At 39.7% G+C, this 25094-nt stretch overlaps 1 pseudogene across 1 annotated transcript in view; it reads right to left on the bottom strand.

Moving 5' to 3' along the window:
- LOC308610971 (putative helicase senataxin) overlaps window positions 1-25094 on the bottom strand; it is a 69834-nt pseudogene that overhangs the window by 16060 nt on the left and 28680 nt on the right. Inside the window, exons 10-18 of the transcript in view lie at window positions 20418-20517; window positions 13521-13694; window positions 10978-11210; window positions 9750-9917; window positions 8929-9079; window positions 3672-3773; window positions 3367-3503; window positions 2097-2168; window positions 251-400 (exon numbers count right to left, since the gene is read on the bottom strand). The product of the transcript in view is annotated as a putative helicase senataxin (transcript). The remainder of the gene's footprint in view (window positions 1-250; window positions 401-2096; window positions 2169-3366; window positions 3504-3671; window positions 3774-8928; window positions 9080-9749; window positions 9918-10977; window positions 11211-13520; window positions 13695-20417; window positions 20518-25094) is intronic.

Genomic DNA, 25094 nt, shown 5'->3' with positions numbered 1-25094 from the left:
GCTAGAATAATCCTTGGGAGGGATTTTATGAAGAACAATCAGGAATCTCTAAGACTACAGTCCCAATACTGAAAAAGCAATTTTCATCGTGGTGGGTCATTAGCAGCGTATTTCAACATAAGAGAATACATATGTAATGGCAGGTCAAAATCAGATGCAAAGACCACTTTGTCAACATCTCGGCAGCCACTCTTCATCTAAGACTTACTCTTTACTCCTAGCAAAGCTGTATGGCCGACTGCTTACTGACCTCATCAACAATGACACAACTAAAGGGGACACCCCCTTGCCCACGGAAAGCAGCCTCGAGCAGCAAACGACCACTCGTGCTCAGTGTGCAGCAGATGATGTGGGACTCTAAGATGATGATGTTCTGTGTCTTTTGTGGGCATCCTTGAACCTAAGAGAATAAAAGTTCATCAACATTCAGTTGTATATAAATTCTTAACTACACTTATTATGTGGCAGAATAATGTCTAGTAAATGTTAGGTAGGAACCTCAAGCCTAGAAAAGAGAAGAAACATTCAAGATAATCAGGAGCCACCAGAAAGAACACTTTGCAGTGGAGTCTAATCTCAGAACATGAGTTAATAATAAGCACTTTAAGAAAAATTTATTCAGGTTTAATTTGGTCGAAGTGGATTACAATTCTTACAGCCTGACGTATGAGGGAAGGTATCAGAATAAGCAAAGATTAAGTAATTCTACTGAGTTGTGAAGCAATTATCTGAGTAAAACCAGGATCAGAACTAAGCCTGAACATACACTTTGCTGTTAGTTTTTAAGTATGTAATATTGTTCTTTTATAAGGGATAGTACCAACAAAAACGCCTGTGAAACTGACAAGCATTCTAGTTCCACAGTGAAATCCAACAACCTTGGTCCAGACTATAATGGAATAAACTGTGATGGAGACTAACAGTATGAATGACACCTCACAATGCATATCATTCAGTGTTCAAATTAATAAACTAGTACTCTCATCATAGATTCAGGTAGCCTATCTCCCCTCCTGAAAAAGCTGTCGTGAATCATCCCTGAACATGTGATAGATTCAACCATGGATGCCAAGGCATGTATGTGAAGAGAGGGTGGCAACTGTGGCCTTCTGGTGCTCACATGTTAACTGTCACATACCTCTCCTCTCAGCTATCTAATGAGTAAAACTGCCAAGTACAATTAATTTAATGGCCCACAGAACAATGTGATCAGCGGCAAAAACCATAATACTTGTAAACATGGACTTCATCCTTAAATGTGGGAAGATTAATTTTGGGCTCAGCTTAAAGTTTTATTAAAAAGCTTTCCACATAACTTTTGATTTAAATAAACAAACTGCTAGTGGAAATACACATTAAGTTCAATTATATTTATTTAGTCACACAGAGAAGTCAATAATACATTCAAGAGGAAAACCTCAGCTCAAATATACAAATACCATTACCGGTTGAGTATTACCCTCTCTTTCCCTGACTGCTAATTCATTTCATTAAGGGCTGCATACTGGTGATGGGGTACACACCTGGCTCATTCTAGCTTTGACCAATATAAATGTTAGTTGATATTTTTATATCCAAAGAAAACTGGGAAAAGTTATACATGTTATAGAAGGATTTTTTGTGATCAGAAACAAGTAAAAGGAGTGTATGCTTTCAGCCAAAAACTGAGAAAAAAGGTGCTTATATTTCTTGGGCCACATCCCAGCCACTGTCACTCTACCTGAATTCAGATGTGTATTTTTTTTTCCTGTATCTTCAAATAGTTACTTATTTATTTATTTATTTGGCTACGCTGGGTCTTAGTTGTGGCATGTGGGATCTTCCCTGCAGCGTGTGGGATCTTTTAGTTGCAGCATGAGGGATCTTTTAGTTGTAGCATGCGGGCTCTTAGTTGCAGCACATGGGATCTAGTTCCCTGACCAGGAATTACACCCACACCCCCTGCAATGGAAGCAGAGTCCTAACCACTGGACAGCCAGGGAATTCCCCCAAATTTTTAAATGTAATTGAGAAAAGACCACAGGTTGTCTGAACTATTTCATAATTTTAAAAAAGAAAAAGTAATACCAGTAAAGTGCTACAGGTGAACTACTTACCTCTTTAATTTTAGAAGAAAGCTCCTGCCTTTCTTGTGAAACTTTGGCCATTTTTTCATCTAATTCTTGCCTCTGGAAAAAATCAGAATGCCATCATTAAAATTAAATTAAGCATTTTAAAATGCTTTCCAATGGACTGCCTCACATTTCAAAAGGGTGAGCCAGTACTTTACCAATGAAAAACTGATTCGCCCAGTGTGTTTTCTCTATACCAGTCTTTCTGTATTGCTGTGTGTCAGAGTTTAGCTAAGCTACTCCATGGTACTGATGCCCTGGCATCCATTTTGTTTGGCCAAGCAGCCTGCAGAGACCCCAAACTAACACTAGGCCCCTTCACACACATGCACGCCCTAGATGGCAGCCCGTGGAGTCACCGGCCCACCAGCCAACATAAGCTCTTGTGATCAACAGTCTCCTCTGCCATCCAGTGCATTCCCCTTATATGCCCTTTAGATAAGAGACCCTCTAAGCTACTTACCAAAACCCTGCTCTTTCAGTTAAAATTGGCCAATCCAGCCCTAGCCTGGGAACCCCAAAGTACTCCACGCATGGACTCTGATAATGACATGTGCGCCAGGGCCTGCCTCTCTCTGTCTGCACTCTCCCTTGACCTGCCTGTCATGCCCCACGAGACATGCCTTATACCTTCCTCAAGACCTGTGAAAATAAACTTCTCTATTTCGCTTTCTCTTGTGGTCTGTTTTTAAACATCAGCTCATTGTCCAGCAACCCGACAACCAGCACCCCATGCTTCAATCAGTAGGTGCTAATTTGATAAATTCTTTTATTTTTTGTGGCCCCCCTGTGCAGCATGAGGGATGCTCATGAGGAACTAGGGTTCCCTGAGCAGGGATCAAACCTGAGCTCCCTTCAGTGTAAGTGCAGATTCTTAACCACTGGACCACCAGGGAAGTCCAATAAATTCTTAATAGTGTGTATGATTCAGTTCTGTTCAGAGTACTGCAGGTACGCTTTCTGCTTAAGCAGGCCAACCCTTGGGGCATCACTTACGTGTTATCTACTCTGCCTTCATGCTATTAACAGTGGCGTTCAGTGGCTAAAACAGACTGCACGTGGCCTGCAAAGTCTGAAATACTTACTATCTTGTTCTTTTAAAAAAAGGTTAACCCCTAATGTAAGGCATACCATCTCTGTGTACATTTTTGTACACAAATTATGCTATTCCACAATGAAAGAATGGCATCAAATACTCACCAACTAGTTTATCTATGAGCTTTTAAAAAACACTGATCAAGACATGTTTAGATACCTGTAGTTCCCTTCCACCTCGGCATAAAGCACGCTGGCGAGAAAGTTCATCTAGTTGATGATCTAGAAATTCCTTTCTTCTGTGAATCTCATGAATATGAGAAGGTAAGTCTTTTTCATTAAAAAAAAGATAAAAAGCTGTTGATTCTAACAAATACACACATATGCATACAAATGAGAAGGAAAACTAGCTTTCAAAACTAGACTACTTCTAGGGTCTCCAAATTACCTTTAATGCCCATGCCATTTTCTACCATACAAAAAGAAACAGAAATCGATTTATATATACCTTTATTCAGTACTTACTCATTCTGTGGTTAACTTGGCTCTCCAAACTGAATTTTAGGACCTCAGTATTAATACACTTTTCTGGACCTAGACGTACTAAATTTATATCTCCACAGTTTCCTGTTGATAGAAGTCACACTTAGAGGTTAATAAGAATGCTGTCAATTTCTGTACATAATAATTATTTCTAAGCAAATATATTAACAATCAGAGAAAGGAGCTAACATGAACTATTAATCAACCAAATACCTGGAACTGCGCTAGAGGTTCCACACACATTCTTTTAGATTTGCTTCATAAGAATCCTATAAGGCAAGGATTTATTTCCACCTAATAAAAGCTACTGAGGTTGCACAAGCAGTACACTGCAGAGTTGAGATTCTATTACACTAATGCTTCTCAAACTATGTTCTATACATCACTCCATGGTAAAATGTATTTGGGAAATGGCGAGTGAAAATAAAACAAATTTCTTGACCATAGGATATTTCGAAGATGAAGACTTTTCTCTATTAATGCAGGTCTGAATTCCCCAAACAGAATCTTACAGGACCATCAAATGCTTTTCTGCAGAATACTGAGAACCACGGTTTTGAAACACTGTTCCACATCACAATGCCACTCCAGGATCTAAGGGACACAAGATGCTGGAAATTCTGGAATATGGTAATTCCAAAAACTGTCAGCATCATTTAACTGGTTTATTAACCACATTTTAATTTTAGGTTAGCACATTTCAGATATTATTTAATCTAAAAGTCTCCCAATGCTTCACTGAACTACTAAACTATAGCAATCATGCAGCGTTTATTAGCACTTATCCCAATCTGACACATCACATACTTGATTGCTATCTCCTTCCACTGAATCCAAGTCCCATAAGAACCAGGTTTTGTTTTGGTCACAGCCTAGAAGCGCAGCTGGCACGTAAGTACAATAAACATACACTGAATGAATAAATGAACTCATTATACAACTGTTCACACATATTTTTGTTCCTAGTTCAGCTCATTCTTCTAAAATTTGAAGCCATCTTCTCTGACCAACATTTACTTGAAGGTGTCAAAATTGCTAACTTGTGTTTCTGCCAGAAAGGTGGATGAGATTTATAGCCACTATAAGCATCTAAAAATGCTCTAGAAATTAAAACAGACATCCTTTAAATTGCAGGGTGAGCTCAGAAGGATGTAAGAGAAATTCCTAGGGGCCAAAAACAAAGAGAAAGGTGAAAAACAGAGGTGAAAGCCCCTGAGCTGCTGTGGCTTCCCTGGAGGGAACAGGGTGAGGGCTGGTCACTCTCTAGATGCTTAGGTGTTTGTTTTTTCATTTACATACAATCAAATGCAGAGATTTAAAAATCCTTAGTTCTACAGAGTTTGACAAATATCTACATCAGCAAAACTACCATTCCAATCAACATATAGAAATTGTATAATGGGGGCTTGGATTTTAACGTCCACTAGAAAGCAAGAGGGCATGCAAGTGCTGGAGGGATGAAAAAGACATGAATCTATATTGGCCTGGGCTTAGCTGGGAAAAAAAACTCTCTTCTAGGACTTTCCAACTATAGGCCCATGCCACATGTGGACTTAGAGCTTAAACACATAATACAGAGAATGACAAAGGTGACCCAACCAAAATACAGTTGAGATTTTAAAAATGAGAATACAGTGAACAATGTTATACCAATATATTTGAAAACCTAAGGTGAAGTGGAGATTTTTCTTGAATAATATGAATTAGCAAAACTCACTCAAATGTAGAAAACTTGAATAAACCAACAATTAAAGACATTCAGCACACAGAAACTTACCCATCTGTCAAAAAACAGACAAAAAACAAACAAACAAGAAGCCCCCCAAAAAACAACACTAAAAACAAATTAACCTTCAAATAACAGGTAATTCCCTGTCATATATGAAACATCCCAAATAAATGTCTGTATAATTCCTTTTTTTTTTTTTTTGTGGTTCACGGGACTCTTACTGCTCTGGCCTCTCCCGTTGTGGAGCACAGGCTCCAGACGCACAGGCTCAGCAGCCATGGCTTATGGGCCCAGCCTCTCTGTGGCACGTGGGATCCTCCCGGACCAGGGCACGAACACATGTCCTCTGCATCGGCAGGCAGACTCTCAACCACTATGGCACCAGGAAAGCCCTGAAAACTTCATTTTTAAAGTCTGTATAACTTCAATACTAAAACCAAAGATATGACAAAGAAAAATTATAGGCTGCCGTCAGTTAAAAAAATCAATAGCAATCCAGCAATGTGGTAAAAAAATAATAGTACACAACCAAGCAGACCTTATTCTAGGAATCAAAGATATTTTCAAATTAGTAAAGCATTGTAGGGAATTCCCTGGCAGTCCAGTGGTTAGGACTCGGCACTTTCACTGCCATGGGCCTGGTTTCAAACCCTGGTCGGGGAACTCAGATCCCTTAAGCCTCAGGGTATGGAAAGAAAGAAGAAAAGAAAGAAAGAAAGAAAAGAAAAGGGGCTTCCCTGGTTGCGCAGTGGTTGAGAGTCTGCCTGCCGATGCAGGGGACAGAGATTCGTGCCCCAGTCCGGGAAGATCCCATATGCCGTGGAGCGGCTAGGCCCGGGAGCCATGGCGTCCAGACCCTGTGCTCCGCAACGGGAGAGGCCACAACAGTGAGAGGCCAGCGTACCACACACAAAAAAAAAAAAAAGGAAAGGAAAAGAAAGGAAAGAAAAGAAAGAATGAAAGAAACAAAGAAAAGAAAAGCAGAATTCCCTGGTTAGGACTCTGTGCTTGCACTGCCATATGATGAGGGGGAGGGTTATATGAATGAAAAAATACTGCATGCAGTAAAATTCAACACCCATTAATTAAAAAACTATAATTAGGTGGGGACTTTTTTAACCTGATAAAAGCGTATATACCAAACCCCAGGAACAAACATCACACTTAATGGTGAGATGTCCAAGGTATTTCTGTAAAGGACACCCAGGACCACTGAACATAGTGAAAAGAAGCAAAAACGAAAGTACTGAATAAGAAGAAAAAAGCCGTCTTTACTGACAAGAGATGTCATTTTCTCTCTAACAAAAATATTAAAAATCCAACCTAGACACTACACTTGTGCCACCTTCATCCCAGCCTTCTCGTGTTGTCAGCCCACACCTGAAAAAGGGCTTATTACCCTCCCTCAGGGAAAGGAAAGTGAAAACCACGCGGGAACTGTTCTCGGTTGTATAATTTGATACAACTACTTTGGAGCAGAACCGGGCACTATCTAGAATCAGCACAAATCCTTCAACCCAGCATTCTCATTTCTAGGTATATATACAGTAGACCAGTGTTTTTATAAACTCTTTTGACCGTGATCTATAGTATGAGGTACACTTCACATTGAAAGCCAGTACACTCATACCTCACCAATAAAACAGGTTTCACAAAACAATACTTTACCCCTCACTACCTACACTCTAATCTTTTCTGTTCTCTTCTGTTCTATCTTATCTTGTGTAAGTATGCTGGTTCTGATCTCCCTAAACTGATTTCACAATCCACTAACTGGTCACAAGCCACAGTGTGAAAGCACTGCCCTAGCAGCCTGTATGAATACTCAGGAGACGTGAGTAAGAACACAGTACTCCAGTGTACTCCCTTCAGCTGCTGTACAGTACAACACAATACAACTCAGTCACTGCAGTAAACGTTTTCATCCTGCACTGGAGAAACAGGCACAAGTACAGGAATTAAGTTTGAAATAACAAAAAAAAAAAGGGAAAGAACTTACATTTCTATCAATGGATAACGAATGAACTGTGCACTCATAGATGAGACACCCTATAGCAGTTAACATGAATGACCGTATCCATATACAGCGATACATAAAGTCATAGTTCTCACAAACATAATGGTGAGTAGAAAAGTTGCCGTTCACAATGCATTTTCAGTTTTAAAAGCAAATGACCTCTAGATGTAGCTAATACATGTGCAATAAAAGGGGAAATATGTGTGATCCTTGCGAAGACAGACGACACATCCTGGCTGCTCCGCAGCTGGTGTGGCCACGGGACTAAGTTCTGGCCAAAAGGAAATAAGCAGAGGTGCTACTGGCAGCGTCTCAGAACTTTCCTTAAAGCACAGCTAGTATATCTGTCCCTTTTTCCTTGCACTTGCTAGATGGGAATACTGGTGCTGGAGCAGCTGTTTCTGACCATGAGGTGCACTAAGGAGTGGGGGGTCCCACGTAGTGCAGCAACAAGGTAGAAAGACCCTAGGTCTCTGAAGACTCGGAAGTAGAGTCATCACGCCAGTATCATCCCTCAGCTGCCCATCTCTGGGCTTCTGAGTAAGAAGGAAATAAACTTCTATCATAGTTAAGCCACTGTAGTTGGAGTGTCTATTATTTGCAACCCAATTGAATCTTAACTGATTTAGGTCACTGCCAGGTAACATCAAGGAAAATAAAATTTGCTTAGGGAAGACGAGATACATGTGCTTAGAAGAGCAGCCCGACCCAGAGCCATAACCATGCCACTCAGGATGGCTGGTGTGAGAGGAGGTGTTAAGGTTAAGTGCACAGAAATGACTTTACACATTCGCTCAAGCATTCCGAATCCTCGGTGGCAATGCTCTTCAATCTGTCAACTGTACTGAAAAGACTTGTCCCTGTGGTATACTTTACATCTCAACTCCTCAGCTTCTCCGCCTATAAAATGTAGATAGGTTATTTATTGCATGGCTCAGAGCATTACTCTGAGTACTGACACATAGTGAGCACTCGGTAACCATAAGTGATGACTGCTCTAGCTTTTGTGTCACTAAACATCTACTAAGTCCCAACTGAGTGCCAGGCACTGTTCCAGGCACGGGGGTTACTACAATGAACACATTTTTAAAAGCCCTTGCCTTGGTGGACCTCGTTATATTCTAGCTAGACTGAACCATCCACGGTTCTCTGGCTTCTGGTCCTTTTTATGTACAGTAAGTTCCACCAGAGTCCTCTCCCCACTTCACTTCCTCATTGCTCTTCCACGTTTCATCTTAGATATCATTTCCTCTAAAAGTCTTCCCTAACCCCTACACAACTGAATCAAGGGCTGCTCTAAGGTGTTTCAAACGGCACAGGGCCTGGCACAGAATAAATGCTCCAAAATATTCAGTAAACAAAGCAGTAAGTACACATGGGCCACAGCCTCAAGTAGAAAAAATGACCAGAACTGGCTTGCTCTTTGTCATTCAAAGTTACCACACTAAACACTGAAAACAAAAACAAATGAAAAGCCCACATAAGTATCATACCTAAAGGATTCTTCTTGTCTTTACACTTCTCGTTGAATTCAAGCATAATTTTTTTCGTAAGTTCATCAACAGCTGTATTGGAAGGTGCACACACAAGGACACGGTTTTGTTTGATTTTGGCATTGGAGTTCTCATCTGAATGCCCCCTCCTCTGGTTCGACAATTTGCAACAAATAAACAAACAAGAAAACAAACAATACTGATAAGCTCTATTGTGCAGTGTTATAGTTCTTCTCTACTGTCACATATATTTGAAAGTTCCCCTAATAACTAGTTAAAAGTAAATAAAAGCACCTACATCTTACACTGATGTTAAAAAATTAACCTGGCTGGGAATTCCCTGGCCAACGAGTGGTTAGGACGCAGTGCTCTTACTGCCAAGGGCCCAGGTTTGATCCCTGGTCGGGGAACTAAGATCCCACATGCCGCATGGTGTGCCCGAAAAAATAAATTACTCTGGCATAAAATCTAACTTCTCTGAGCCTTACCTTACTATCCACTTATTTTATTCAATGTTCAATCCAAAATGTAACCCAGGAATACATTCAAGATTGTCTCCTGGGATTAGCCGTGACCTATAATAAAGCCCGAAGACCACTATTCTAGCCCTTAGAATTAGTTTCACACAAGATAACATTTTCTGTTCCTTTTATTTCTTATAACCTTCTCTACCTCTGCTACCGCTTTATCTGATATAGTTCCACACAGTATCAAAAAGATACACAGAAGTGAAGGGAAAAACACACTTTAGTACTTATTTACACGGTAAAGTAAAACAACATACTCAATTAAGGGCACCGATGCCCTCGTGCACACTCTACCTCTGTCAGTAGGCGGTACAGGAGGCCCACAATGGTTTTTGATTTTCCTGTCCCGGGTGGTCCATGAATCAGACAGATCTTGGCAACTGCTGGGGAGTGTTTCACCATGGCATATGCAGTTTCTATCGCTTTCTTTTGGTCTTCATTGAAATCTTTTAGGTAGGCAATCTATACAAAAGACACTAGTGAAAACGAGCGGTTCTTCCTGGGATGGCACAGGAGAGCGAGAGAGTGGAAGACATCTGTTTGAACTGCTGCTGACCTTTGTCAGACAGAAGCTTTGGTGATGATCAGGCAAAACCCCAAAATGACCCTTAATCTAAGAACCACTTTCACTACTGGAAAGAGCTACTGATGAGTCTACAGGCCTCAGTCCACCTACAACCACAACAACTATATTTTTATTTGTGATTCTTATAAAGATGATCACAATAAACTGTTTTGTACTTTTCTTCTTTTTATTCCGTGGTTCTTCCCATTTTAGTCAATCCTCTCTTTAGACAGTAAAAACATTCCAAGACTTCCTTTCCTAACACAAGTGATACAGTCAAAACAACAGGGATTTGGGGTCAGATCTGAATCTACACCTCAGATTCACTCAAACGCTAGGTCTCTAAACTCCTAACCTCTCTGGGCTTCAGGCTTTGACAATCATTAAATCTGGGATTCCTTAGAGGGTGGGAACTGACTGAGAAAATGCATATGAAAGTCCTAACACAAGACAGGGGTTCAAATAACATTCCTTTCCTTCCGCCTGTCTCTGTGTTAATTTCCTGGAACTTACACCCAACTCTTACAACAATGAGAAATATGTGTTCACACAAAAATCACAACTTCGTCGTCGCACTGACAACAGTACCAGTCAATGCTCCACTGATCATTCAAATGCAAAAGTCATTCCATTAAACCTCCTCTTACTCCTGTATTTAATTACCTAACAAACAGTTAAGTAGGATGTTCACCTCACATTTTAATGCTGCTCTGCAAGCATGTTTTCAATTCCCTTTTGGACTCTACCTTTTTTCCTGAGGTAAGCTGACTAACTTAACACAAAGAACTACTTTGCAATATTAAAGAAAACTAAGCACTAAAAACGTCACTGGGCACACATGGTGACTATGTCTTTGTTGTAGACAACAGGGAATGTGTGACAGATAAAAATAACATGCTTTAACATCTTGACATGAAATGTTCTGACTTTCCCTGTTATCAAATGACTGTCACTCACAATTCTCTCAGATGCTGTAGTTAGTAAATCTTTTGTACAGAAGTCCATGGGGTTTGGATTCAGAACGGCTCTGGCCAGTTGGTTCCGACCACTCAGCAAAGACATGGCTTTCAACTTCCTCTGTGTAGTCACCAGAGAGCTGATTACAAGACATTTCACGAATTCATTTAAATTGACGGGTAAATTATGTTGAGTCTGGATGGAAAGGGAACACTCAGATTTCCCATTACGCACTATTATCAAGAAGGAGAAAAAGCAATTTCAGTTACCAGTGAATAACAGTGTCCAGTTAAAAAGGTTATTCAGAACAAGGTGTTTTGTAACTTTTTTTTGTGTGTGGTATGCAGCCCTCTCTCAATGTTGTGGCCTCTCCCGTTGCAGAGCACAGGCTCTGGACACGCAGGCTCAGCGGCCATGGCTCACGGGCCTAGCCGCTCTGTGGCACGTGGGGTCTTCTCAGACCGGGGCACGAACCCATGTCCCCTGCATCGGCAGGCGGACTCTCAACCGCTGCGCCACCAGGGAAGCCCTGTAACATGTTTTTTATACATCATTTAAATAATTTTCTCAGTAAGTATCTACTGACTGCCTCCTAAGAACCAGGCAACATTTCTGTCCTCTGGAGGCTTATTTTTTAGAAGAAGGGGGCAGATAAGCAAATAAACATGTCAGGTGATGGTAAGTGCTAGGAAGAAAGCCGAGAAGGGGGATGAGGAAGTGATGAGGGTTGTGAGGGAGTGTTGTTGTAGACAGGAGAGTCAGGGGAGGTTTTCCTGATATGATATTTGAGCAGAGCCATGGCATTAAGTGAGTGAGCCATGCCCGTAACCGGGGAAAGTGGGTTACAGGCAGAGAATCAGCAACTGCAAAGACAATGGGGCAGCGAGGTGCCTGGATTATTTTCACAACAGGGAGAAGGCCAGAATGGCTAGAAGGAAAAGCAGGGAGAAGCGAGCTAGAAGACCAAGACGGTAAATGCAGCTACACTTCAGAGGGCTCTGCAGTTAACCACTCTGAACATGACTCTGAGTCAGGTCAAGAGCACAGGACAGCTCCGCGCAGGTAAGTGACACACGCTAAGTCACACATTAAAAGAATCACTTATCGCAAATGAAGAATAAACTGCAATGGAAAAAGCACAAGAAGACAACTTAAGAGGCTAAAATCTAGGTAAAAGTGAATGGTCACGTGGGCCAGGAGGCAGCAGGAGAGGTGGCACTTGGATGTAGGATATATGGCTAAGGAAGATCCGACAGGACTTCCTGATGCATTAGATGGAGCATGCGAGGGAAAGCAGGACTCAAGGATGACTCTGAGGTTTTGGGCTGAGCAACTGGAAGAATGGGATGGAGGTCCCACATGCTGAGTTGGGAAAAAACGGAGCAACAGCAGGTGTCAGGCAGTAAATCAAGTGCTTCCTTTTGGAGTAGGTTTGAAATGTCTAATAATCTCCAAATGGAGACGTCAGGTAGTTGGATGCATGAGGAGTTCCGGGAAGGAGACAGAAACCATTGCTAAATCTTAGAAACAGAACTTTGGCAAATGTAACCACTTGTAAGAGTTGAAAGCACAGATGAAGCTAGTGCTCAATGCATCTTGCACAAAGAACTGAGCTCTGACCACACAATAGTGGACATGGCACACCAGTTATGATGCGGCACGATGTTAAACTCTAAGAGCTTTGTTGCTATTTTTAAGATATGATACAAAAAGGGGAAGGAATAATGATCACATATTCTCTTCCCGTAACAGAGACTAAGAGAGCAGCAATGTCAAAAAGGCAGCTTGGCATATATCAAGCATGTGGACTTCGTAGTCAAACAAAATTAGGTTTCAATTCTGGACCGAGTGTTTTAATAGTAAGGATGCCTTTGGATATGTTACTTAACATCCCTGAACTCTGATTTCCCAATGAGCAGGGAACAAACCATTCTGCTTTGCAGGGCTCTGGGAAAAGATGATAAATGTGTACAGGAAGGACAGGGCACACTGGCTGGCACACAGTCAGTAGTCCTTAAATTCAAGCTAACATTATTTTTGTTATGCTACCTTAGGGAGAGAAGTCCCTACACCACAGTGGATGGGAGTGATGAAACAGTAAACCCCTCCAGTTGCCTTACAATTAGTTCTGTGTTTGGTCTGCTCATCAATAATTAGCCCCCAAACCAAGGCTGGAATGTGATTTAACAAACAGATGGTTTGCAAACTGTCTGTTTTATAACAAACACACTGACAGATGAAGGCATTTACTAGAAGGAGAAGACATTACAAAAGAAAGCTTTAAAATCCTAAGTCTAAAGCAATACGTGCTGGGCCTTTTCCAGCTGAGTCTAGAAAAACTAAAAGAGGACTCTGAATGGTAAGTAATCAACCTAGCAAATACAGTCTGGTAAACATAGAGCAAACATACATCTGGTAAATGGACAGCAAATAGAGGGCTGGTAAATGTATAGCAAATACATGGCTAGTAAAGCCTAATTTAGAGGGAGATGAAAAGATGAGCTGCTGACAGATTTCTCTTCCATGTCTCATTAGGTACTTACTGACTGAAGTGCGGCGGAACGTATGAACATAGCCACAGTAATGTTCACGGGGAACTTGCAGGCGATGTCTCTCTATATCCTTCTTCTCTCCATTTAGTCTTTCAGGAACCAAAAACACCAAATCATTTTCCTTTGGATGAAGCTGTTTAGCTAGTTCACATTCCTCAAGATAAACTATAACACAAGAAGAAGCCAGCATTTATTCTAACAGAATTATTTTACATGAGATTAAAGGATATTAAACGCTTGTACTAAATTCAAGCAAGTATACAGCACTAGCGGACTTTGTACATACTTCAAAATGATAGTCTAAGCTAGTCAGCATTGACAAATATTGATCACACAGCATTATAAAAGTCTTCTTAAAACCTGCTACAAAGCCAAAATAGATGAAGTCATAATATTCAAAAGTAGCTAATACATTTCTTTTCCTTGAAGTTTACCTTAGTTTTTAATCAAGGAATTTTCACTTTTGTGCCCTGCTTTCAAAATCCCGAGAGAAAATCTGGAAACAGATCCATGTACACGTAAGAATTTTGAGCCTACTAGTGGCATTTCAAACAAGGGGGAAAGGACAGTAGTAAAATAAATGGGGCTGGGAAAACAGAGCAAGCTCTAAAATTAAAAAAAAGTTCAGTACCAACTGCCAAATCCAGCAGCAACATATTGAACCAAAGCACGAAGTACTAGGATTAAGTAGACTGAACTACTAAGTCAAAAAAGAATTTTAAAAATGCATCATGTAAGAAATGTCTATTTGAAGGCATCAGAGAGCAAATACAACAATGAAGAATCACTCTGTTGAGATCCAGAACAAGGTGGAGATCCGTAAGGGTCAGCCCAGTATTTTACCTAGAAACATCTGAACTCTTCAGGGAGTGGCAGCCAGGAATTTGAGCAGTACCTGGGATAGCCTTGTACAAAAAAAGAGACAAAAACTGGAGTCCAGGGCCTGCATAGATAAAGTAGGCATCCTGGTAGCCCTCAAGCTTCAGGTAGGGACCATGAAGGACTACACCCAACAATGAAGGCAGCTTCAATTCACCCGAGTACTTCAGGAAAGCTCAATCCTTTAAGCTGATCCCACATTGCTAGTACTCCCAGAATCCTGGCAGAAGCAAAGAAAAATCCTCTCTGGAAGAGGACATCCTATCATCCTAGGCCCCTGATTATTTTTTAAATAGCTTTCCAAAGACAATGACCAACATATTAGAAATAAGCAAAGCACCAGGAGAGAATACATGAACTACTAGAATCAACAAACAAACAAAAAAGGGCTGCACAAGGCACTACACAGAGTACAGTCCTTGAATTGGTTCTAGGACTCCCGCAGGCACCAAAATCCTCAGATGCTCATGTCCCTTATGTAAAACGGCATAGTATTTGCATATAACCCACGCACATCCTCCAGTACACTTTAAATCATCTCTAGATTACTTATAATACCTAATACAATGCAAACGCTATGGACATAGTTGTAAATCCAACATAAGTGGTATGTAAATAGGTGCTGGTGCATAGCAAACATGTTTTTCTGGAATTTTTTTTCCCTGAATATTTTCAATCCACGCTTGAATCCGATGACGCAAATCCCGCAAATACAGAGGACCAACTGTATGTATAACACAGTTTAAAATATAGAGTTAAAATACGTAACAATAATAATATACAAAGTGGAACAGATAAACAGGGTTAAAGTTTTTTAAGATTTTGCCTTATCTATGGAGACACTTAAAGTATCGATGAAATCTGTAAACTTTGAATCATGTACGCTCTAAGTGTTCACCTAAACTACTAAATGGCAAAAGAGGTACAAGTTGACGTATAATTTCCAAACTAAAAGAAAAGAAAAAATGAATGGTTCAAAGGTCTCACATATATGTAAAGAGTACACTCTAGTTCTATCAGTTTTTTCTTTATATATTTTATTAGGTATTCAAAATGGTCCTATCTTCTGTTCACTGAACTTGCTATCATTGTGAAATACTCGCTTTTAATCTCAAATAATGCTCTTCTGCCGTAAAGTCTATTTAGTCTGGTATTAACAGAGCAAAACAAGTTTCTTTTAGTTGGGTTTGCATGAGTAGCTTTCTCCAATCTTCCTCTTCTAACCTTTCTGTATCCTTATGTTTACATGTATTACTTGTAAACAGCATATAACATGCCAATACTGATCTTGAAATAACTTTTTCTACCCAAAGATACTACGGCTAGTTAGAAAATTGAAAGCTCACATACAGGATAAAACATATAGATGGTATCGGTTACATCAGGTAGCAAGAAAGCTCTCAAAGACTAGCCTGTCTAAAGGGCTCAGGAGCCAACTTGAAGAAACCAATTACAAAGACTTGAAACAAGTGTATTTAAGGCCATGTGTTCATAACGAAAAAACATTTTTTTAAAGTTCACTGGTCAACCCAGCACTTGCAGAGAATTAAGTCATTATTTTGAAAACTGGTCAGGAGTCAAGTATCAATACTTATTCTACCCTTCTTTATAAAGTATACTACTGAGTAATCAAATAAAATGGAGCACTTTTTCTTTACAGAACTACAATAGCAAATAAATGAAGAAATGATCAAATAAAAATATCACCATTTTGTATCCTTTAGTAAAATAATTAATCTAGGCATTAAGGATCAACGGTTATAAGTATTACAAAAAGAGAAATTAGAGATCAAGCACCTCCTGATAAAGGAACACACCAACCTCAGCTATGAACTAGTTTTGCCAAAAATATTAGGTCCAATGAAACTGATCAAGCCTCTAGATCCAACTATCAATTTACAAAAAGTACAAAGGACTGAAAAACATACTAAACACCACCAGGGGGATGCTATCAGCAAGACACAGACACAGACCCTGTAATTCTACAGGGTCAACAACACAATTTCTTCAAAAAATAAATTACAAAGCGGGAGGGATCCATGAAGGAGACAATTGTAATTGAAGAAGACATATTAACAATGTCAGTGAGTGGACCTAACTTGGATCTTAATTCAAGCAGGCTGAAATAAATTGTTCTTTATGAGGAAACGGAAAACTTGAACACTGTCTAGCTATCTAATATTAAGAAATCATGGTTCATACTTTAGCAACAAAATAATGAATTATCAGCAAAAATACTATGAATTTTTAGGTCCATCTCTATTAGAGATAGTCACTTAAATAATTATGACACCAAAAGAAAAAAAATCTAACCAATGATGATCTGCAAAACCTCTCCCTAGAAAACTGTAAAACATTACTGAAAGTAAACCTAAATAACTGACAGTATGTATCGTATTCAAATCAGTATTAGAAAGATGTCAATTCTTAACAAATGTCCACATCTTTTTTTTCTCTAAAACTTACATGGTAATGCAAAGGGACAAGAATAGCCAACGTACTCTTAAGGCCAAACAAGGTAAGCAGACTTGCTCATTAATGTTTATAATAAAGCTTAATTAAGTAAAATTAAGCAATGTGATATGGGCAGAAAGGTAGGCAAATGATCCAACAAAGAAGAAAGGAGTCCAGAAAAAGGCGAGTGCATTAAATGGACATTAGATTTGTAACAAATATGACACTGCAGACCATGGAGAAAGGATAATCTTTTCAATAAACACTACTGGGGTAATTACATCTCCATTAGGGAGAAAAAAATGAAACATGGCCCCTACATCTTACTCGTGTACAAAATCCATTCCAGGTCGGCAAAACAGCGAAGCCTCTAGAAAAGGGATTGGCAAACTTTCTGTAAAGAGCCAGATTTTTCTTTGCAGGCTACACATGGTGTCTGTTGCATATTCATCATCATCTTTTCTTCAAAAGCTTAAAAAAATGTAAGAACCTTACTCTTGGGCAGTATAAAAACAGGATACAGGGTAGATCTGCAAGCTGTGGTTTGCTGACACCTGTTCTAGATGTTAAGATAATATATTTATGACCTGCAGCAGGGAAAGGTTTCTTAAACCTTTGGCACAGACCATTAACCATAAAAAATACACAGATGCATTTGTTATGTTAAAAAATAAAGTCTAAACAAGAATAAAATAAGAATTTTAAAGACATCACTAAGAGAGACATAATGCAAGCCAAAGTGGGAGGATGGTTTATATCCAGATTGCATAAAGAACTTGCTACAAATCAGTAAGGAAAAGACAACTAACAGAAAATGAACAAGAGTCTTTAATAGGTGCTTCCCTAGAGAGGTTACTTGAGCATCTACTAAATATATGAGAAGGTGCTCAATCTCACTGATAGCCAGGATATTACAAAATAAAACCACAAATGGCCATCAATACACACACACTACAATGGCTAAAATGAACAGCACAATCAACACAAATGTGTTGGCAGAGACATGGAGCAACGTGACTTCCATACGCTGGTGGGGTGTGTCATTCTGCATGACTAGCTTGGCATTATCTACTCATGTTAAGCTCATGCATAATACCCTGAGACTCTGAGACCCACTTCAGGAGACAGACTCCACAAAAATGCCCTCGCATAACACGAAGAGACACATGAATGACCATAGTAGCATTATTCATAAAATGCTGTGTGTAGAAGAAGGCCTGAGGCTGCTATCATTAGAAAGGCCTGCTTACAAGGTTGGCCCCCTTGGAATCTGGGAACTTGGTTTTCCAGACAGCTCTCATCATTTGCTGATGACAATGGCTCACTGTACCTTACCTGTTTGCCAAATTTTTTCTCTACAGCTTATGTCAAACACCCACTTTACTTGTGAAAGTCATGAATGTGGGCTAGGCAGAGGGTGTTTTAGGCACTGGGTCTCTAAGCTTCCCTGGTAGATAATGTGTCACATGGGTTGTCGCAGCCCACTACTGGGAAAATTAAGTGTGTCCTGTGTGACTTCGCTGGGAAATGACTCTTGGAAACTTGCTCCTGGTTTCCTTTTTCCCTTTGCTGATTTTGCTTTGTATCCTTTTGCCATAGTAAGTCACAGCCATGAGCAGGAATATAATTCCTGTGAGTCTTCCTAGCGAATCACTGAACTTGGGCATGGACTTGGAGAGCCCTGACACACAGGCCTAAACTGCTGAAAAAATGTCCATTAACGGGAGTTCTCTGGCGATCCAGTGGTTAGGACTCGGCGCTTTCACTGCTGTGGCCCGGGTTCAATCCCTGGTCGGGGAACTAAGATCCCACAAGCTGCATGGCACTGACAAAAAAAAACTTCTTTAAAATAATAATAACAAAAATGTCCATCAACAGTAAAATTGTGACACAGTCACATATTGAAATACCACCACAGCAAAGAAAAAAATACCAAAGATGCACACAAAATTGATGAATTACGAAGACATGTTACGTGAAAGAAGTCAGACACAAGAGTAAATGCTATGTGATTCTATCATACCATCAAGATAAATGGATGATAAATCAGTGATTTAAATATTAGAAAGAAATATAAAACTACTACAAGAAAATATGGAAGTATTTATCTGATTTCTAAAACCAACTGAACAGTAAAGAAATAAATACGGTATTTTTGAACATGTGAAGATAAAAATTGTCTGCCTCAAAAACTGCATGTGAAACTGAACAGCAAATAATGAAATTGAAAAAAAATTAACAATGCATACAAGTAAGAAAATAACCTCCCTAAGAGAAAAAAAAAGGACAAAAGGCATGAACAGACAATTATCCGCCCCCCCCCCAAGAATATAAAAGACCAATAAAGATTTGAGGACAAAAACTACAACTTCAAATGAGATACATGTTCCATATAAAACTGGGGGATAAGTTTAAACTAGCAAATGAGAAGAGATACATTCTTACATTCTTATGTCAGAAGTGAAAATGGTATTCTTTTTGGTAGACAGAGGCAATATGAACCGAAAGTCTTAAAATGCACACACTGTTTGATCTAGCAAAGGGATTTATTCAGTGTAACAGTAAAAAATCATAAGTAATGTACATGTCTAACTAGAAATTACTGGTTAAAGAGAACTATGGAATACACTTACAATGGAATAACTACAAACACTGAACATGCTATTATTATTTATCTCTGAAAAGACATTTATAATAGACTAAATGAAAATAAGTCAAATGTAAGCTTCACGAAGGTGGAATTTTATGTTTTCATCACAGCTACATACCTAGCATCTAGAATCATACACTATCAGGTAGTATAAAGTCAGTAAATATTTGCTGAATAAATACATGAAAAAAGTCACTTAGGTAAAATAACCCTACCCACCCACCCTTCACTCAGATGAATAGAAAGTCTAGCAGTAAGATATACACTACTATGTTCATAAGATGATCTCTGAATGATGGGAACTGTGAGTGATGTTTATTTTACTATTGGCTAATATTATCTGAATAATCTACAGTGAACATATAATACCTTCCCCCCCAAATATATGTACACGCTTTTTTTCTTAAGTGAATCTATGGAGTGGGATGGACTGCAAGGGGGAAGGAGACAGACGGAGAATTTATACTTTTTATTTTAAAGGGTTCTAAATGCTTGGTTTATTTATAACTAAGACATAACTGTGACACATGCTCCAGACAACTCATGAAGTGAGAGCAGAGACGGCAGAGAGATTTACTCAGAATCTGTACGCACGACCATGTCAACACCCCCTCCGCCCCCGCCAATCAAACTCCCTCACTCACCTTCTCTCTCCCTTGCCCAGCATCTAGGGACACTTTGGCCTGTGGTATTCTGCTAGCACAATGGTTAAAACCATGAATTTTATAACTGTCCCAGTAATTATCCTCATTAAGTAAAGACTTTAAACATACTCTTTGTAAGAGCTTACAAATTCACCTCAGGAAACCTATATCCCAGAAAATTCAAGCAATTATTATGTTCCCTCAAATAGCAATCTCCAATTATTATATGATAGAGCCCAAGTTACATAAAAAAGAACTTACCCACAAACTCCCAGTATTTTTTATAATCAGCAGGAAATTTTCGTAAATGCAACTGATGGAATTTCTCTTTGTTTGGAGAGCTGTTCCATTCCTGTGCCACCTACGCAAAGCAAAAAAAGCAACTTAAGAGAGCAAAAACATCTGAAAAGCCAATGTTAAACGGCAAAATTTTCCAAAGTAAGCAACCATAAAATCCAGAACCTAGAACTCCTGTGTGACACAAACATTAAAAATTAATTTGGGACTTCTGGTTTCCAGCTTGGCATGTAAGGAACTTAGAAGTCGCCACTCCATCCTAACAAGTAAAAAGAGACAAAAAGGTGGATACAGACAATCACAACTTGCCAGCGCAGAAAACTCTGAAGTAGAAACCTCCAGGCCAGGAGGAAATCCTGAACTGGATGCGACAAACTGTTGGAGGCTCAGCATGACCTCTCTTAAAAACTCTAGGGGGACCCAGTCATAAAAGGGACTCCACAATTTGGTGAGTCTTACCTCTAGGAGCTCGAACAGGCCCTCACAGTGAACACTGGAGAAAATTCCCTGTGTGCTTCCAGCGGGGGTGGGGGGTTGGTGGGGACTGGGGTAAAGGAACCATTGTGTAATACACCAGAGCATTCTTGACCTTCTTAACAAGGCCTGATCTATGAGATGCTATTTTTCCGGAGTCAAAGTTGCTGGGATTTTATCAGAGCTTAAACTACTTGAGGGAAGAAAACCAGCTCCAGCCCATTCTAACCATCCTGTCTCACCCAAGGAGGTGGGGGGAAACTAAGAAGCATGTGGTGTAAAGTTCTTAGTCCAGAGGCAAAGGCTCACTAAAAGAGTGACACCTTATCATAGGACTATGGAATGGTCTTCCTTCCCCCATACCTCATTTCTATATCACTAAAGGCCTATTTACTGCTGTTCCTTTTACTTAGTAGATTACGTCTGCCTTGCAACAAAAAATTACAAGGCATACTCAAAGGCAAAAAGCACAGTTTGCACAGAATAAAGAAGCACTAAAACCTGTCAGATATGGCAGGAATACTGGAATTATCAGACCAGGATTTTTTTTATACTATAGTTAATATACTAAGAGTTTAATGAAAAAAGGAGGCCATGAAATAATAGATGGGTAATGTAATGAATGAGATGGAAAGTAGAAAGAATCAAAAGGTAATGCCAGAGATCAAAAACACTGTAACAGAAATGAAGGATGCCTCTGATGGCCTCATTAGTACACTGGACATTGCTGAGGAAACAATCTCTGAGCTTGAGGCTACAGCAATAGAAGGTACCAAAGCTGAAAAACAAGGAGAAAAAAATGGGTAAAAAAAACCACACCCCAGAATATCCAAGACTGTGAGATAATGACAAAAGATGCAGCATACACATAATGGAGATACGAGAAGAAGAGAGAGCGAAAAAGCAGCAGTATTTGAGGTATAATGACTCAAGAGTTTTCCAAAATTAACATCAGACACCAAACCACAGATCCAGGAAGCTCCAAGACCAAGCAGAATAAATGCCAGAAACTACACCTAGGCATATCATATTCAACCTTCAGGAATATGAAATATCAAAGATAAAGGAAAAATAATTCATGAAAGAAGCCTGTGGGAAAAAACACCTTATCTATAGAGGAGGAAGGATAAGAATTACATCTAACTTCTCCTCAGAAACCATGCAAGCAAGGAGAGAGTAGTGAAATATTTAGACTGTTGAAAGAAAAAATCCTACCAATCTAGAATTCGGAATGCTGAAAAATTATCCTTTAATAGTGAAGGAGAAGGGCTTCTCTGGTGGCACAGTGGTTAAGAATCTGCCTGCCAACACAGGGGACACAGGTTCGATCCCTGGTCCAGGAAGATCTCACATGCCACGGAGCAACTAAGCCCGTGAGCCACAACTACTGAGCCCGCATGCCACAACCACTGAAGCCCACATGCCTAGAGCCCGTGCTCCATAACAAGAGAAGCCACTGCAATGAGAAGCCCACACACTGCAAAGAGTAGCCCCTGCTCGCTGCAACTAGAGGAAGCCTGTGCACAGCAATGAAGACCCAATGCAGCCAAAAATAAATAAACTAAATTTATTTAAAAAAGAAAAAAATAACTCAACAGTAAGAAAACAGACAACCTGATGAAAAAGATGTGCAAAAGGCCTGGACAGACACCTCACCAAAGTAGATATACAGACCGTAAATTAGTATATGAAAAAATGCTCCATATCTTATGTCATCAAAGGAATGCAAATTAAAACAACAAGATACTATTACACACGTATTAGAATGGCCAAAATCTGGAGCACTGACAGGACCAAATGCTGACGGGGATGTGGAACAGTAGGAACTCTCATTTATTGCTCGTGGGAATGTAAAATGGCACCATCACCTTTTTTTTTTTTTCTTTTTTTTTGCTGAGCCACGTGGCTTGTGGGATTTAGTTCCCTGACCGGGGATCGAACCTGTGCCCCCTGCAAGTGGAAGTGCAGAGTCCTAACCACTGTACCACCAGGAAATTCCCAAGATGGTACCACCAGTTTGGAAGACTGTTCGGTGGTTTCCTATGAAACTAAACATATTCTTACTGTAGGATCCAGCAATAGTGCCCTCACTATTTATCCAAATGAACTGAAAACTTACATTTATGTTAAAAACCTGCACATGGATATTTATAGCAGCTTTATTCATAACTGCCTAAACTTGGAAGCAACCAAGATGCCCTTCAGTGGGTGAACGGATAAACCAACTATGGTACAACCAGACAATGGAATATTATTTAGTGCTAAAAAGAAATGAGCTATGAAGCCATGAAAAGACACAGAAGGAACTGAAATGCACATTACTAAGTGAAAGAAGCCAATCTGGAAAGGCTACATACTGTGTGATTCCAACTATTTGACATGCTGGAGAAAGCAAACTATGGAGACAGTAAAAGGATGAGTGATTGCCAGGGTTGAGACTGTGGAGGGGTGAACAGGCAGAGCAGAGAGGATTTTTAGGGCAGTGAAAGTACTCTGATATTAGAGGACTGCTACATGTCATTATACGTTTGTCCAAACCCTTAGAATATACAAATCAAGAGTGAACCCTAATGAAAACTATGGACTCTGGGTGGTAATGACGTGTCAATGTAGGTTCATCAGTTGTACAAATGTACTACATTGGTAGGGGATGTTGATAATGGGGGATGCTATGCAGAGTTCCTCTAGCTCGCTGCAACTAGAGAAAGCCTGTGTGCATCAACCAAGACCCAACCCAGCCAAAAATGAATCACATAAATTTCTATATATATTTAAAAAAGATAAGTACTGAGTACTATCTCCAAAATTTACGCCCAATGAATTCACTTCTCTTTATTTCCATAGCTACCACCTAGATCAAGCTACCATCATCTTTCTCCTGGGCTATTATAATAGCCCCCGACAGGTCTACTGCATCTATGCTTACCTTTCTACAGTTATTCTCTAATGAGCAACTAAGAATGTTTTCTTTAAAACAAAAAAGTAAACTATTACATATTGCTACTCCCCCAGCCTAAACACCAACCAACTAAAAATCCTCCAACATCTTCTCACTGTACTGAGAATGAAACCCCAACCTGCACTTACAGGGTTGTATACCATCCAGCTCTTGACTGATTTCTGCAATCTTACTTCATTTCCCTTTACCTCTAAGTTACCTCACTCCAGTCACATCAGCCTAATCTCTTTGCTCACATATGCTCAGTTAGGCCTACTTCAAAGCATTATAGTCTTGACCCTCCCCCCTCCTCTGCACAAAACCCTCCTCTCCTGGCTCTCAGCCCGATCTCAAAAGCAGCCTCCCAATGTCGCTCATCATATCAACCTGTTTTGTTTCCTTCACAGAACAAATTATAACAGGAAATTAGCTAAAAATGGTGCACTCTCCCTATAAGGGGTGTGGGCACTAAGAATCACAGCTGGTACTCCAGAAGGGCCCCCTTTCTGCCTGCTCCTTGTCTACACAACCTAAAAAGCAGCTGCCAATTACACTCTGCATACACGTGCATGCACACACAGGTAACCGAAGGGGACTGCAGACAGAGCCAGCAAACCAAAACTTTAAGAAAATAGAGTATTTGCCAAAACTGACCCAAAAAATTGGTCCCTGTCAAAATAGTGCACATTTATCTAATATTTTTGTGTGTTAAACGTAAGGATTAAAAACTAATATATCCTCTATCAGTCACATCAGTACACAAAAGACTCATATTTCTTTTTTCCCCCCACACACTGTATTTTATTTTTACAAGAGATAAATAAACTGACACCAAGCATTGCAAATGGATGACCACAACAAAAGCAACAATGATTGCAATTACCAAACACGAAACAGACTCATACTATGTCATAATATTGACATTCAGTCCAGGAATCCTCCACTGTAACAGCTCCTTTACTTTGTTGTGAAAATTGACTTGTATACTTTTTGCCTCTGAGTCCTGTGGGATTTTTTTTTTATTCAAGAGACTCATATTTCTAAAAGTTGAATTTGCTCGTTTGCCCTTTGGGGCAAGGGATAATTCTACGCAATGTCATTGCATTCCACCTGCAATAAGACATAAGAACTGGATAACCAAACACTGCGTTTCATGTCCTAAATAGGATACCAACCACATTTCTGTCAAAGGACTCTAAACACACTTCAGCATTCCATTAACAAACAAT

This window comes from Mesoplodon bidens (genome assembly GCF_964165515.1).
Source record: "Mesoplodon bidens genome assembly, contig: HAP1_SCAFFOLD_186, whole genome shotgun sequence".
Lineage (NCBI taxonomy): Eukaryota > Metazoa > Chordata > Mammalia > Artiodactyla > Ziphiidae > Mesoplodon > Mesoplodon bidens.
This window is presented reverse-complemented; position numbering and strand designations above follow the sequence as displayed.